Here is a 14,354-nt window from a genome sequence, read left to right as displayed (position 1 = left end):
CTGAGTGAGATGCACTGATTTGAAACAAAGTGTAAGAAATTTCAAAATTGGAAAACGACATGTATATCTTGACTTCAGTGATGCAGAACCGACTGTGCCTTTCTCACAGTGTGAGGCTTCACCAATTGCACCGACATACATGACAAAAAGAAGAAGTCAAGGAACAAAAGCACTTCCTTCACGAGAGGTGTGTCTCCTCTCCACCTCGGTGGCTTTCAGTGTTTCATTATCCAAAGTCGAGGTCTGCTTTGCCACCCAGCTCCCCCATGCTGCCTGTCTCATTTCCTCCCGGTAACAATCCATTAGCCAACGCCAGGCTCAAACACGCAGTCGCTTAATTATTCTCACTTCTTTGGCAGATGGGGGGAGGGGGGGGGGGGCGTACCGCTCATCATAGGAAACGGGAACAGCTGATATTGTAAATACATGTTATGCATGTAAAAAGGGGCAACAGGCTTACGATGTACGAAACACAGCTCGAACATACACAATATCCACATACATACACTACCGTTCAAAAGTTTGGGATCAACCAGACAATTTCGTGTCTTCCATGAAAAATCACACTTTTATTTATCAAATGAATATAAAATATAGTCAAGACATTGACAAGGTTAGAAATAATGATTAATATTTGAAATATTAATTTTGTTCTACAAACTTCAAGCTCAAAGGAAGGCCAGTTGTATAGCTTATATCACCAGCATAACTGTTTTCAGCTGTGCTAACATAATTGCACGGGTTTTCTAATCATACATTAGTCTTCTAAGGCGATTAGCAAACACAATGTACCATTAGAACACTTGAGTGATAGTTGCTGTAAAAGGGCCTCTATACACCTATAGAGATATTTCATTCGAAACCAGACGTTTCCACCTAGAATAGTCATTTACCACATTAACAATGTAGAGAGTGTATTTCTGATTCATTTAATGTTATCTTTATTGAAAAAACAGTGCTTTTCTTTGAAAAATAAAGTCATTTCTAAGTGATCCCAAACTTTTGAACGGTAGTGTACTTCTAATATACAAAATATGATCACTTCCAGATAACTACCCACACACACACAGCCATACATATGTATCTCCAAAAGCAAATCATCAACAAACCATTCAAATCAAAACTGTAATTTTAGTGAAATACCTTCCATAACGTATTTCTGGTGAATCGCATGTGTGTGTTTCGTCTGTTTGTCAATGCCTGAAAAAATAGGTATTATAGGTGGTATAATTCATCTTGAATAATTTCATGCACATTCTTCCTCACGCTATGCCTCAGGAGCACTTGAGGATGAAAGAGAATACTAATGCCGTGTCTGTATCTCAGGTGTGTTGGCCCGTGTGGAAGCTGCCTCCCTATGCACAGCGATGATAATTAACAGATAGGAGAGGTCAGCTGCAGTGTGTGTATGTGACAGTGATAGAGTCAGACAGAAAATGATAGGTGGAACATATAGCACGGATTTAATAAATTGGCAATATTGCCACTGTCTTCTTTCTGGACTCTAAATCATCTGAATAGTAGATTTTAGGTAACAGAAGTAATACTCTCACACAGAGAGATACTGTCAGGCTAATGGCTGCGCCTCCATCATAGCGTTGAGGTAAGCACACACACGTGTGATATATACAAGACGTCGACTTTAATTCTATGACGAGTGACACGCTTTGGCAAGCTCTGGTTGAAGGTTACGGCAATCAAATAATTTAATGAACTGCTTCGTACCTAAAATAAACATGTTATTCTGTAACTTTAAATATGTTCAATATTTAAATATAGCGATTTGTCAAACTGACCTCAAAACAAGAACACCTTCAAATCGTTTCTCGTGCGGAAAACGCAGAGCAATGGTTAACTGAAATTCCTAAATACGACTAAATAGCAGTTTACTCCTGACGATGCTCGTATTCGCGCGCCAGAAAGCTAAACGCCGGCTGATCTCGTAGGTGACAGTAATCGAGGGAATTAATACATGCAAATGAAACGCTCAGCATGCAGAGCTGCCGATGACAGTAATTGAATAATCGACTTTCAGAGCGCTGCGTTCCTCTTCACATACCACACAGAAATGCGTACGCGTTAACGTGTATGCGTTAATGTGTATGCGTGCGTGTGTCTATGCCAGCGGACATTTTAGGTCTACCCTCCTCGCACTCTCACGACTGCCAAACGCCTTAAGATGGTGGCACCTTGAGGCAGAGAGAGACAGTCATAGAGAAGCCAACCTCCTCCTCCCTTTCCCCCTTATCCACCTCGGGTCCTCACGACAACACAGGACAGGCCCCCCTTCCTAACCCTCAGCCCCCCGAATAAATATTTAATTCACCCCTCTCTAATAAGGATATTAGGCGAGTACACCCCAGCCCTGGCGTATATGCATGAGTCCTTTCTCATCAAATTTACATAAAAGGGCCAGATGCTAATGCGAGCATAGCACCGACTGCTCACTCTTCCATATGCACTATGGCTCCCTTGTCCGAGAGACCGTCATTTAATTGCCGAACAGCATATATTTTTCAAATGGTTCCCCATATTCAAATTGCATATGGACCTCAATACCATATGCTTTACAAACAGCATGAAGACGGGCATCTTTTAATTATAGAGGCAGCACGACTGCAGTACTTATGCATATTTAATGTTTCCTGAAGCCCCTCCTCTTCTATGAAATGAAAATACTGACGTTACGCATAATATGAAAGGAAAAAAAATCTTGATTTTCAGACGATGAACACGAGAACGTTGGGTTTGACAGTCAGGGCTTATTCAAACATGAATTGCCATTTCAACAATAAAAGCCAATTAAGGTCTGGAAACGAGGAATTTACTCATGGGAAATTGAAAGTGAATACAGTGAGAGACAATTAGCATTATAATTTAGAGAAAGGTATTCATACTGACAGATTGTGAACATACATAAGGTGCACTGTATGTTGAAAAAACAACTTAAAGACTACTTACGCAGTGTAACATATTTCATGGTGAGACTGAGCACCCCGATGTTTGTAATTAATAGAGGATGAATAATGCAGTGACACGAAATATATTATTTACACCCTTTTATCTTCGAGGAAGATTCAAAGCATATTTCAGATGCAATTATACTAATTTATTTATAGTGCATAGCATTTGAATAATCAAAAGCCAATGGAACCCGGATATCCTAGAAGACAGGCTGATAGTTCAAAAATAGCATTTACACATTTAGCCTTATTGTGCACAACTGCTGCTGCAGTATTGCTTTCTAATAGGGCGGCAACACGGCTGAAGGTATATTGTACTTGTTGGCGTTATTATCTTTGGCAATATAGGTACAAAGTGTAAAACACAGCATTTGCATCATATTCTATATCTAAAGCCTGACAACATTTGCAGTTAGATTTGTATTACAATAAGAAAATATAGGCTAGTGTATGTTGAAAGTTGGCATCATATGACTGTAGTATAATTCAAGTAAACAATTCCGAGATATATTTTTAGAGACATTTACATTTTGTAATGTGTTTACACTTAAAATATACAATAATGCAACATAACCACTATAGTATCTTAATAATGTCTACAGATGATTATATATATATATATGTATATATTTATGTAAATATATATGTATATATATATGTATATATATATATATGTATATCTACATATATATATGTATATATATATGAATATATATATATATGTATATATATATGTATATATCTATATATATACATATATATATGTATATATACATATATATATATATTTATGTTAAAAATACAAAGGACACTTATTCCCCGAAAAAATCAAAACAGTTACAGAACTTTAGGATGGTTGGACTCATCTTTTTTAATTTTTTTATTTGTTATTAGTACTATTCATTTTCTTGAAACTTTTCTTGTAACTGTCAGCTTGATGTACAATTAAAGGAATAAACCAAACCTAACCGTTTAAAATAAGCTGACTATATTTCTCATAATCATAGTTATGATCATTTTCATTAGTTTCGGAGCATCCTCGTCATGAAACTGACAGATCTTCTGAAACCCATTTTTAGTTCTAGGCTGAAGTTTCACTGAGTGGTAAAACTACCAAACTGATTATTTTAATACCATAAGAGGTGAACCATCTAATCATACAAGACAACGGCAAACCCACACCACACTCGCAACACAACTCTATCACTTTCAAACACAATCACATGATCTCATGTGTGGAATAGATCTTTGACGGTCTGCTAGCATGTCGGCCATGCATATTGTCGCAGTTTAGCTGATGGGGAGGGCCATACAGCGTGGCAGAGCACAGCATGCCTGCTGCTCCCCACAAGACGCTCAAGTGGCCATGCATGATGTCATTAAAAAGGGCCAAACCATGACATTCCACCGTGGCTTATAGGCAAGTTATGGCCGGCTGGTCTGTTATGGATCCCTGTTAGTCGGCAATGACACCATTGATGAAGCCGACGACGCCTTTTGACTGTTTCTGTGTGTCAGTATGTGTGTAAAAGGCCAATGAACAATCTCAGACGAAGTTTTTTGCCATAAATGAGCCACAATCTTACATTGTTATCTAGTTATACAGATAACTACAGACAGTTTAACTAAATCAATGAACCAATGAGCAGTTACCTGACAGACAACACATGCACACTATAATGTGTCTACGTTGAGCTACGAACAGAAGGAGTTGGTGGCGTTATAGTTTCTTGCATTAGGCAGTCAATACACACAAATACACACACGCACGCACACACACAGACAAACACACACGCACAGAGAGAAAAAACAGCATCATTGGCAGGGGCTGATGCTGCCATGCTCACGGTGATCTCACCTACCGTTGCCGTGGCGACACCAACCAGAGGGAAAAGCCTCATTGTGTGTGCGCATGCGTGTGTGTGTGTGTGTGTGCGATTGTGATTGTGACAGAAGCTTGAGCTGGAGCTGGAGGAGGAGGAGGAGGAGGAGGAGGAGGGCCTGCAGGAATTCACATTGTGCCTGGCTTGTTTAAGGTTTATGCCTCATTCACTTACTACACTTTATCAGGGGGAATACTGAACCGGCCCTTTCAATTATCAAGGCAATAAATTCAGCATGGCTGTGTCGTTAAAGTAGCAGGCCGCTGCTTTAATGTGGAAAGGCCAGTAAATGGGAAGGGAAAGGGAGCATGCCAAATCATTTGCATAAACTAGATTGTGAGACAAAGATAAACAGGAAGAGAAGCATGCGAGGCTTCATGAATACAAGCACACAGATGCACGCAGGCTGGCACACACACGCACACGCAAACCCCACCACTTCCGGGACATCACTACTCCTGTTTCTCTTTCGGCAAACAAAATAACCTCCCCTATCCCAGCTGGTATTGTTGAATTATATTAGTGATGAAGAGCTAACTCAGACTCGGGGTCACCTGCTCATCAATGGGTGGCGGTGGCCTTGCTTTGCACCACCGCCATGAATGCACTGAATTCATTACCCCTGGTGCACAGATGGTGTCTGGCTGCGTGTCTCAAGTTCAAGTTCACATCCAGGAGACACACACACACACACACACACAAATAGAGAGACATGGCCCAAGCCAGACAAACAGACGTTGTTGACTGAGACACAGCTATTGTTCCCTTTCATCAACACGACGTCGTGGCTTCACTCGCTATCCGAGACGTCAGTTAATCGCAGAGACAAACGCACAGGCAAAGATACACGCATGCAGAGACAGACATGCGTAAGTAGACGCACATGCAGCTTCTCACTCCACCACCAGCCCCGGCAGCGTGAAGACAGCCCCGCCTTCCTCTCAGTTAACCTCGATACAAATGATTTGACTGCGGCTAACACGGCAGAGCATAACGACTTTTCCTTCGGAAAAAAACAACACATATATCTAATCATTTTTGTTATTGCAAAAACATCTGTGAATAGGCAGCAGTGAGTAACAACAAATATAGCCATGCAACACATGCATTAACAAATGGCACCCGTATGATGACGATATTTACATCCTTTGTCTGGCACAGCAATGACACTGGCCTGAGATCCAGATTATGAACCTGCTACTGCACCTGCCATACAGAGGCAGAGAGGAAGCACGTAAAAAAACCCGGGAACGCTCATATAAAATATGCTGATTGCCCATCCAATGAATATGAAAACACCTTGCATGGTCGCCATGGTTTTGTTACTCAACAAATCACGTGACGACGATGGCTGCGGCACACTGTGTGTGTGAACGTTGAAGGAGTGCACAGCCAAGCGAGTAGCACCCGTTTACTGAGAAGGAAAGGGGCCTGTCACCACCCATTTCTACATGCATAGTCAAATCACACCGCTATATATATATATATATATATATATATATATATATATATATATGGAAATGGGGATCTTTGAAATGAATAATGGGGCCTTTCTTTCACACCAACATGCAGGACCACTTCTATAAATAATCTAAAAGCCTACTTTTGACCACCTCACACACTAGAAGACACAATTCAAACTCATTTATAGACACACAGGGAAGAGTGGAAATGAACTTCACAGTATCAGGTACATTTTAAATATAGAAATGGAGTGAGTCCACGGCATCGTCGCAGATCGAGAAGACAGGTCATTATTCTGAAGGATTCACAGCAACAGTGGTTGTCAGTGTTTGGAACAAAACACTAATGTGAACCATATTAGTGAGATTTACTCAATTTCTAGATACAGGCAGTAAAGAACATGATCACCGCTGCCGACTGCATCTCTCATCCAAGCAGCACAGGAGTACGGAGAGAAGCTAAGAAAGGACATGCATGCACGTGGGATTTGCAGTTGTATATACATGGGATGCTGCTTTCTGGCAACAGTACATTTTAGCATTGCATATGCTATTAGCTATGTGGACTACGGTCCTTTTTAACCCTCCTGTTACCTTTAGGGTCAATTTGACCCCATTCAATGTTTAACGTCGGTGTTCTTTGGGGTCAATTTGACCCCAGGCTGTTTTTCACTGTGTCAAACATATAAGAAATATCAACTTTTTTATATATTTAAAGGGCTATTTAGGTCAACAAACAAACATAAAGTACCTCACACTTAAACTTGGAAAACAATATTAATTCTAATAATTTTCTGGAGGTTTTAATTGCTGGGGTCAAATTGACCCCGAGGGTAAAATATGTTAGTAAATGTGAAGGTAACAGGAGGGTTAATTAGATGCCTTGAATTGACCTACAGCTTAGTATTGTTGAGTGTCTATCTTGTGTGTTCTGACCTTTAACTGTAAACATCTCAAACATATATATTGCATCTTAGGCTTGAGTATAAATACAGAAGAGCAGTTGTAGAAAAATATGTAGAAACAACTGTACAGGTTTTATGAGAAGCATGAGATTTCAGAAAAAAACCTAGTGAGTGGAGGCTTAGTTACAGATCCTACGTTTCTTTTCCTCGTCTGGGTTGTCATTTAGTGCGGCCCCCAGACTTGAAAACAGTGTTCTCTTTCATACAGCTAGACGGCTATAGCAATCGACTTAACCGAGGACAAAAACACTTGTTTTATTCAGCGCTTCTCAACCCAAATTGTGTTCTCAAATTTTCTTTCGGGTATACGACGTGGTATTGTATGCCGTCTTTGACAGGGGTCGGGAACACGAGACACTAGTTTTGTCCGACAGTGTGAGAATGTCGGCAAGAGACCTTTTCAGCAGAGGCAGTGTTGAATTCAGCCACTGTGGCTGGTTAACACTGCACTGAATAATCCCCTGTTGCAAAAAAAAAAGCCAGCGTCACAGATTTCTGAACATTCGCTAAACTTGAACTATATGACTTAATCGGATATTTTGAAACTTGAAAAAGGAAAGGGATATACACATTCAACAAGAGTGCAATACAGGTGGGTACATATAGATGCTCTAATTGACTAGGCATGTTCTAAACACGTGGTCTATGCCGGAAACAGCCTGTCATCTGTGGATGTAGCCACCTCAAGTTGTGGGGTTGGGGGAAAAAACACTTATTTATGATTAAATAATTGCAACTATATACCATATATATACCATAAGTGCAGATTCACATCATTAATTAAAGAATACATCAATTGTATCTCTGTATTTGTAATATATGTATATGAGACCTTCCCTTTGACCCCCACAATTGTGTTTCTAGAAATTCCAAATGCTTCTGAAATTTCTTTTCTTCTAGAAAGCTTCAGATGCAAATCTATCCACGGTCAAGTTCAAACACAAACGATGCACATAACGCCCCAGACTTTTTTTTCAAAACATTATCTGCGCTATTCCTAATTATTATGGGAGAATTACAACAACTGGACCCGCGGCCCGCAATGAGGCCATGTAGGATTCCATACTTGCAGCACATCCCTTTCAAATTCATACACCCGGATAGTTTTAAGATAATGACCCAACGCCCTCATTAGCAGTACAATTGACGAGACATTATGCATTCAAGAGCGTTACTACTCCAACATTAGGAGCGCCGCGTCGGCTGGGGCTGGGAAACGTCGCCTCTTTCTTTGGGGATGCAGATGAGTCTGGTGCACTTGACGTCTTTTCATGACCCCTGTCGGCCCCCAGCCCCCCTCTCCAGGCCCTCGCGGCGCTGTCTGTCATATTGGGCCTGGGCATGGCATTGCCACTTGCCCCACCGAGCGTGGGAATGGGATCGTCCAGTCGTTCACATCTCCTGCACTGCGGTTAACGGAATCAATTAAGCAGGCCCGACCCCCACACACACACACAGACATTTCCCCGATCCCCTCGCTCATGCCCCCTCCCTCCTTCTCTGAACCCCTCTCCCCCACATCTCTCCCTCTCCATTTTTGTCAGTTCAGTATAGGTCCTAATTATTACTGTTTGGGATGCCAGCGCCGTTTCCTGGCGGGAATACGATCATGCTGAAATAAGAAGCACACGTGGGTTGCTACAGAAGCCATAAAAGTCACTCTTTCACTCGAAATACTCCAGATGAGCCTATAAATTAAAATGTAATTAAAAGGAAAGAACATTTAAAATCATACCGTATGTTAAAGGATCGCATAGGCTATATATTTACAATGCAATGCAGGGCAGAAGGGAAGTTTAGTGTGTGTTTGTGTGCGTGTGTGTGAGAGATAGAGTGTGTGTGTGTGTGTGTGTGTGCATGTGTGTGTGTGCTCCTGAAAAAAGTGAATCATCAAGTTAAAGAAAATGCAAAAACAAAGCTGTCCCTTGATGGGGAACATATCAAATTAATAGACATATACATTGTGGGGAAAAAGGCAAACATATTCTCAAGATTAATGTCAGTTATATGAATAACATCTGGTCCACGGGATAATTTAATAATATGTCATGAGTCATCCACAAGTCCTCGACGAGTCTGGAAGTAGTTTTTACTTTCGGTTATCTAGCTTTATGACGAGCAGAACACTCATACAGCTAGATAACCAAAGATAACAACCCACTTCCCAATCTTCAGCAATAATCCACATGAACATTTCCTCTTCTGGTCTCCAAGTGTCCAGCTCTTCGAACTCAAATATGCAAAGGAAAAGTAATCAGTGTCCTTTTTCAAGTCATATTATTATATTCCTTATATTCCCTTCTTGCCATTGAGGGCCATATACAGCCCGAAGTGTTATACACCCGACGTGAAAAGAGAGCAATTCTTCGAAAAAACGAGATATAATCCCAATGTTAATGCCATATTCGCTTGACATTACTCAATATTATAGTTGAAGAAGGCCTTGAAAATCGCGGGTAACGTGCAGTCATCCTTGCACATGGGCCCTAATTTGCAATGCAAATAACTCCAATCCCACACAAGGCTCGTTCGCCTCTATTAAATCGCTGTGGCAGTAGAAATGGATATCCTGTGAGGCCGGCGGAGAAGAGACGCGGTAGAGAAGAGGAGAAAATCCGGTTGTCCTGTGGAAAGTGCAATAACGGCATGGGGAATTACGACGCAAAGGTTTCGGATTATGAAGAAAGGAGGTTGTTGTTTTTTTGACCAAAGAATTAAGTTGTCCGTTCACATCCAGCGTTTATTTAAGGAGGGATACCGCCGATGACTCTGAGCCAAAGGGTCCGTTCTGCGGGCTGCATGGTCGGTCGGTCTGAAAAGAGTGGGGGGGAATAAGGGCCATCCCCAAACGATAGGGGGGCTGGGGGTGGCCAAAATATGGACCAACCCCGATGAGGTCAAGGGCCTCGGACCACGACAATGTAACTGCGGTGATGTCATGAAAAAAAAGGAGAAAAAAAAGATCGCAATTGCACCCTGCTATCCATGCACAATCTCTCAATCCATTACAGTGAGCGCGCTGGAATAAATCCGCCTCGCACTCACACACTCGTGGATGAAAATAGATAGCAAGGTAACCATGTTTTTTTTTACACAGAAAGAAAGCAATTCAACTGCTGTTAATGGAAGATGCGTATCGACGAGACAATAAAAATGAAACAATTCTGTGAGAGAATCCCTGAGCTGGCTGCGCGCCAGCATCTCGTGCTGGCTGCCTTTTCTATTCACAATAACACGCTATATACTCGCTGGCTCGCTCCTGCTATAAGAGGTACCACTATGAGTTAAATTGCTTTCACGTGCTCGGTTTTGCGTCGAATTCCTTACTAACCCCGTGTGTTTTGCCTGTCATCGTCGCATCCGAAGGGGAGACTATGGTGTCCAGGTAGCCTGGCGATGTCGCCTCACGCAAAAAAGAAAGCCCACGCGCTTTCACCCTGTACCAGTGTGTGAGTGAACTCGGCTCACTTTTTCCACAGACATGTGAGCAGTTAACCGATAGCTACAGCGCACACGGGTTAATATCGGATCTTTTGGAAGTGGGTCAAACAATAACAATGTGGAACATGTGATGGATCATGCGCAGGAGCATGCAACTGCAGGATAGCGAGTCCGGCCGTGGTACCTTGTGCACAACTTTGATTCTGTTTGGAGCATAACACGCTCCCATTTCAGGAAGAAAAGTAAGCCTCTGACGTTAATCGACTCAATTAGTGTGTGCCTGCATGTGTGAGGGAGCGTGTGCATGTGTGTGGGTCTGCGCGCGTGCGCTCTCGTGTGACAGGAGAATTGAACTATCAGGTGGCGATACATTAATACTGTATTATTTGTCAATGGCATCATCAGCTTCTTCTTTTTCTATGTAGGGGTCCCATTCACTTGTTACAGTTTTAGATCTGGCTCTCAAGTTTTCTGGCCGGTGGGAGGGGCTCATCAGAGATGTTTTAATGAGCAAACACGAGTCACAAGGCCTGTGCATTTCAAAAAGGGATCTCTTATATACTATAAACAGCACTTTGTCCCTCAAATGTTCAGCCACAGCTATTACATTCATATTTCTTTGTCTTCATCCTCCCTTTCTAAATAATATATTCCACCTGCAGCATGTGGCCAAATGGCTCTTGCATGATGGAAAATATTACAAATTCACAAATGTCTAGTGTGCCGATTTATACACATCCACAATCAGCATGTCCCCCTGATGTAGAACTGGTGAATACTAAACTGTAAGGCCAACTTGGTATCATCAAGATCAAGATTAGTGTAAATTAGGCTTGAGAAAAGGCCTCCCACAGAGGCCATGGTTTATCACATCATTTTTAAAACTTACAACCAGCTGATCCTCCAGACATTTCAATAAGCTGTATGGCCATGTGGGTTAATGTTACATAAAAAGAACAAAACCAGAAGGCTGCGTGATGCTATGATATAGTATGACTTGTGTTAATTGAACACACAAGGCTTTCATGCGTAATAACACATACACATATACAATTAACCATTTGTATTCAATACATGGTGTGGGGAATTTGGTGACCCCATTCAATGTGAACCGAACTTTCTACTTTTGTTTCAGCACATATCATCTTGTTTCCAGGTGGGAAAGAAATGCTGAGTTGTTTCTGCACATAAAAGAATATGTCCATTTGTATAATTTCTATTACAATACAATTACAATAATGCATGATTGAAAATAAAAAAAACAGATGTTCATATATATATATATATACACACCTGGTCCTGATGCAGACTTTGCTGAGTTACCAGTCAATTGGAGAATACAGTTTCTTTTAAACGGTGCCAAAAAGTCTAATCAGTGAAGAAGCACTCAGTCACAAACTTCACATGTCCTTCTACATGCAATCTCGCCATGAACTGTCTCTCCTAATCAACTTTTGACACAACGCATATATTTACCAATAGCCTTATATATTCAACTTCTGCGCACAGGGGAAACCTTTACGCACGCGATTGCCTCCGCGCACCCAATACAACAGGCACAAAAGTTGCACTTACTTCCTCGAGGTGAGTCAAATCACTGCAATCGACCATGAAAGCGTCCCAAGCAGAGGAAGAACCGCGGCGTTCAGTCGGCTCCGTGTGTGCCGTGATGTGGTATGTTCCCCTCAAATATCCCAGCCGTAATATTTGGTGTGGGGGGGGGGGGGAAGCAACACTTTAAAATTGCCGTTAACACTCAGTTGCCTGCATTAGTCGTGCTTCGGCTGCTCTGTGCAAAGCATGAGCATATCCCAAGCACACGATAGACGAATAGAAGGAGGGGCGGGGAGGGGTGGGGAGAGGGAGAGGGAGAGAGAGAGAGATGTAGGGAGGGAGACAACTTTCCCATAACGGCTACAAGCACCAAATAGAAAAGTGCCTGCACAGTTGAGCGATCATAGTGTGCAAGTTTTTTTTCCTCCCCCTGTTGGTGGTGGGGTGGGAAGAGGAGGGAGGAGGTCATGATGATGATGATGATGAGGAGGAGGAGGAGGAGGAGGAGGGGTGTAAAGTCCATCTTTTCTGTCTGAGGAGAGGACGTGCTCTGAAATTCAAACAAGTTCCCTCGGTTCTTTTGTTGCACGCACGAACTGAGGCAGCATTGTTCGCGGGCTGGCGTGGACCTCTCCCTCCTCTCCCTCCTCTCCCTCCTCTTCCTCCTCTCCCTGACCAGGTTACGAAGTGAGCCTCGCAGTTGGGTGGTAATGAATTTGCTGCCGGCGCTTCGCTAACACGCTTTGACAAACGGAACGCATTTACCGGTTTTCAGACAGAGGGGAAATGATTTGCTACATGCAATTCCCAAACTAAGTATAGAATGAGGTCTATAAGAAAAAAGAAAAGGGAAAACACCGGCTTTAAACTTCATTCAACGTGTTTTGATGTGTACAGTATTACGTTATGAAAGTAACCTCCCAGTTGCCTTATGCGAAGTTATCTCATAAGACTCAATGCACGCAGGCACGCACACACACACACACACACAAGTGAACATATAAGAGAAATATTTCACGCAAGAAAAGTTGAATGAGGTGGTGACCTGCCAGTAGCCCCAGTAGCATCATGTCTCCCGCTAATTCTCTATAGCTGATAACATACTTTTATTTGTTTTGTGAATAAGTTATCATTCTCTTTCTTTTTTTAAAAACATTCAAGAGCGCTATACTCTACAATTATACTATATATTTAATTTGCTTTGTGCTACACATGATTTGATATGTCCCCCGTTCACAATGTTTTGATTTATTTTTCTATTTTTCTGTTATTTTTCAGAATTTAAAACTAACAATGTCTGATAATTATGTGAATGAAAGGACAGCAAACTGCAACGCATCCCCTCTCATATTGCTGCCCCCCCCCCCCTTCCAACCTCTCCATTTGCCTAATTGCAGGCGTAACCATTACATTCAGCCGCATTCACGTTTCAGTTTAACAGCGAGGGCACGTTCAATGACGTCGACAAGCATATCAGCTACGTGCAGCCATATTTAAATACATCAAGGCAATTAGCGCATCAAAATATGCTAATCCCGTTGACTACATAGTCCGCCTGGCCGCAGACGGAGTAATTTCCCCCCTGCCAGTACTCGGGTTTTTGTTTGCTGTTTTTAAAGCCAACATGTTGGTTTTTCCAAGAGGCTTCGTTAATGTGAACGGGACAGACGGGAGAGGAGAAGAGAAGAGAGACCGAGGCTCCTGCGTGGAAAACCGCCCATGCGTAATGAGACGACCCGCTCCGCCATGCTCAATACTCCGACGCCGTTGGCTCTGGTGTGCGTATTATTTTTAATATTGATGATTATTCAGTTGGTAGATTTGCATTACACACGTATTGTTCAGTGTTTATTTCCCATGTCTTTGCCTTAAGATCGATGTCCAGCCATTTGTTTATCGTGTTAAAGCGATGACATTTACAACCTGAAATATCAGACTTCTTATCTTCAAATTGTGTATGCGCTGGCTGCAGTGCTACCATGTAAGAGGCATTGCGGTGTCTTAATTGTAAAGTTATTCTTTAATCTGAATGATGTAATCTACGAAAGGCTTTGACTACTCATATATAACATGCATGCATGAACA

General features: G+C 41.9%; 1 long non-coding RNA gene across 1 annotated transcript in view; it reads right to left on the bottom strand.

Moving 5' to 3' along the window:
• Nucleotides 1–12,567, bottom strand: part of LOC130197324 (uncharacterized) — a 38,500-nt gene extending 25,933 nt beyond the window's left edge. Inside the window, exon 1 of the long non-coding RNA XR_008832424.1 lies at nucleotides 12,291–12,567. This is a non-coding gene — a long non-coding RNA (uncharacterized LOC130197324). The remainder of the gene's footprint in view (nucleotides 1–12,290) is intronic.
• Between the last annotated feature and the right edge of the window lie 1,787 nt (nucleotides 12,568–14,354).

The sequence above is a fragment of the Pseudoliparis swirei genome, chromosome 7, assembly GCF_029220125.1.
Source record: "Pseudoliparis swirei isolate HS2019 ecotype Mariana Trench chromosome 7, NWPU_hadal_v1, whole genome shotgun sequence".
NCBI lineage: Eukaryota > Metazoa > Chordata > Actinopteri > Perciformes > Liparidae > Pseudoliparis > Pseudoliparis swirei.
The sequence above is the reverse complement of the archived record's forward strand: the minus strand, read 5'-3'. Positions and strand labels throughout refer to the sequence as shown.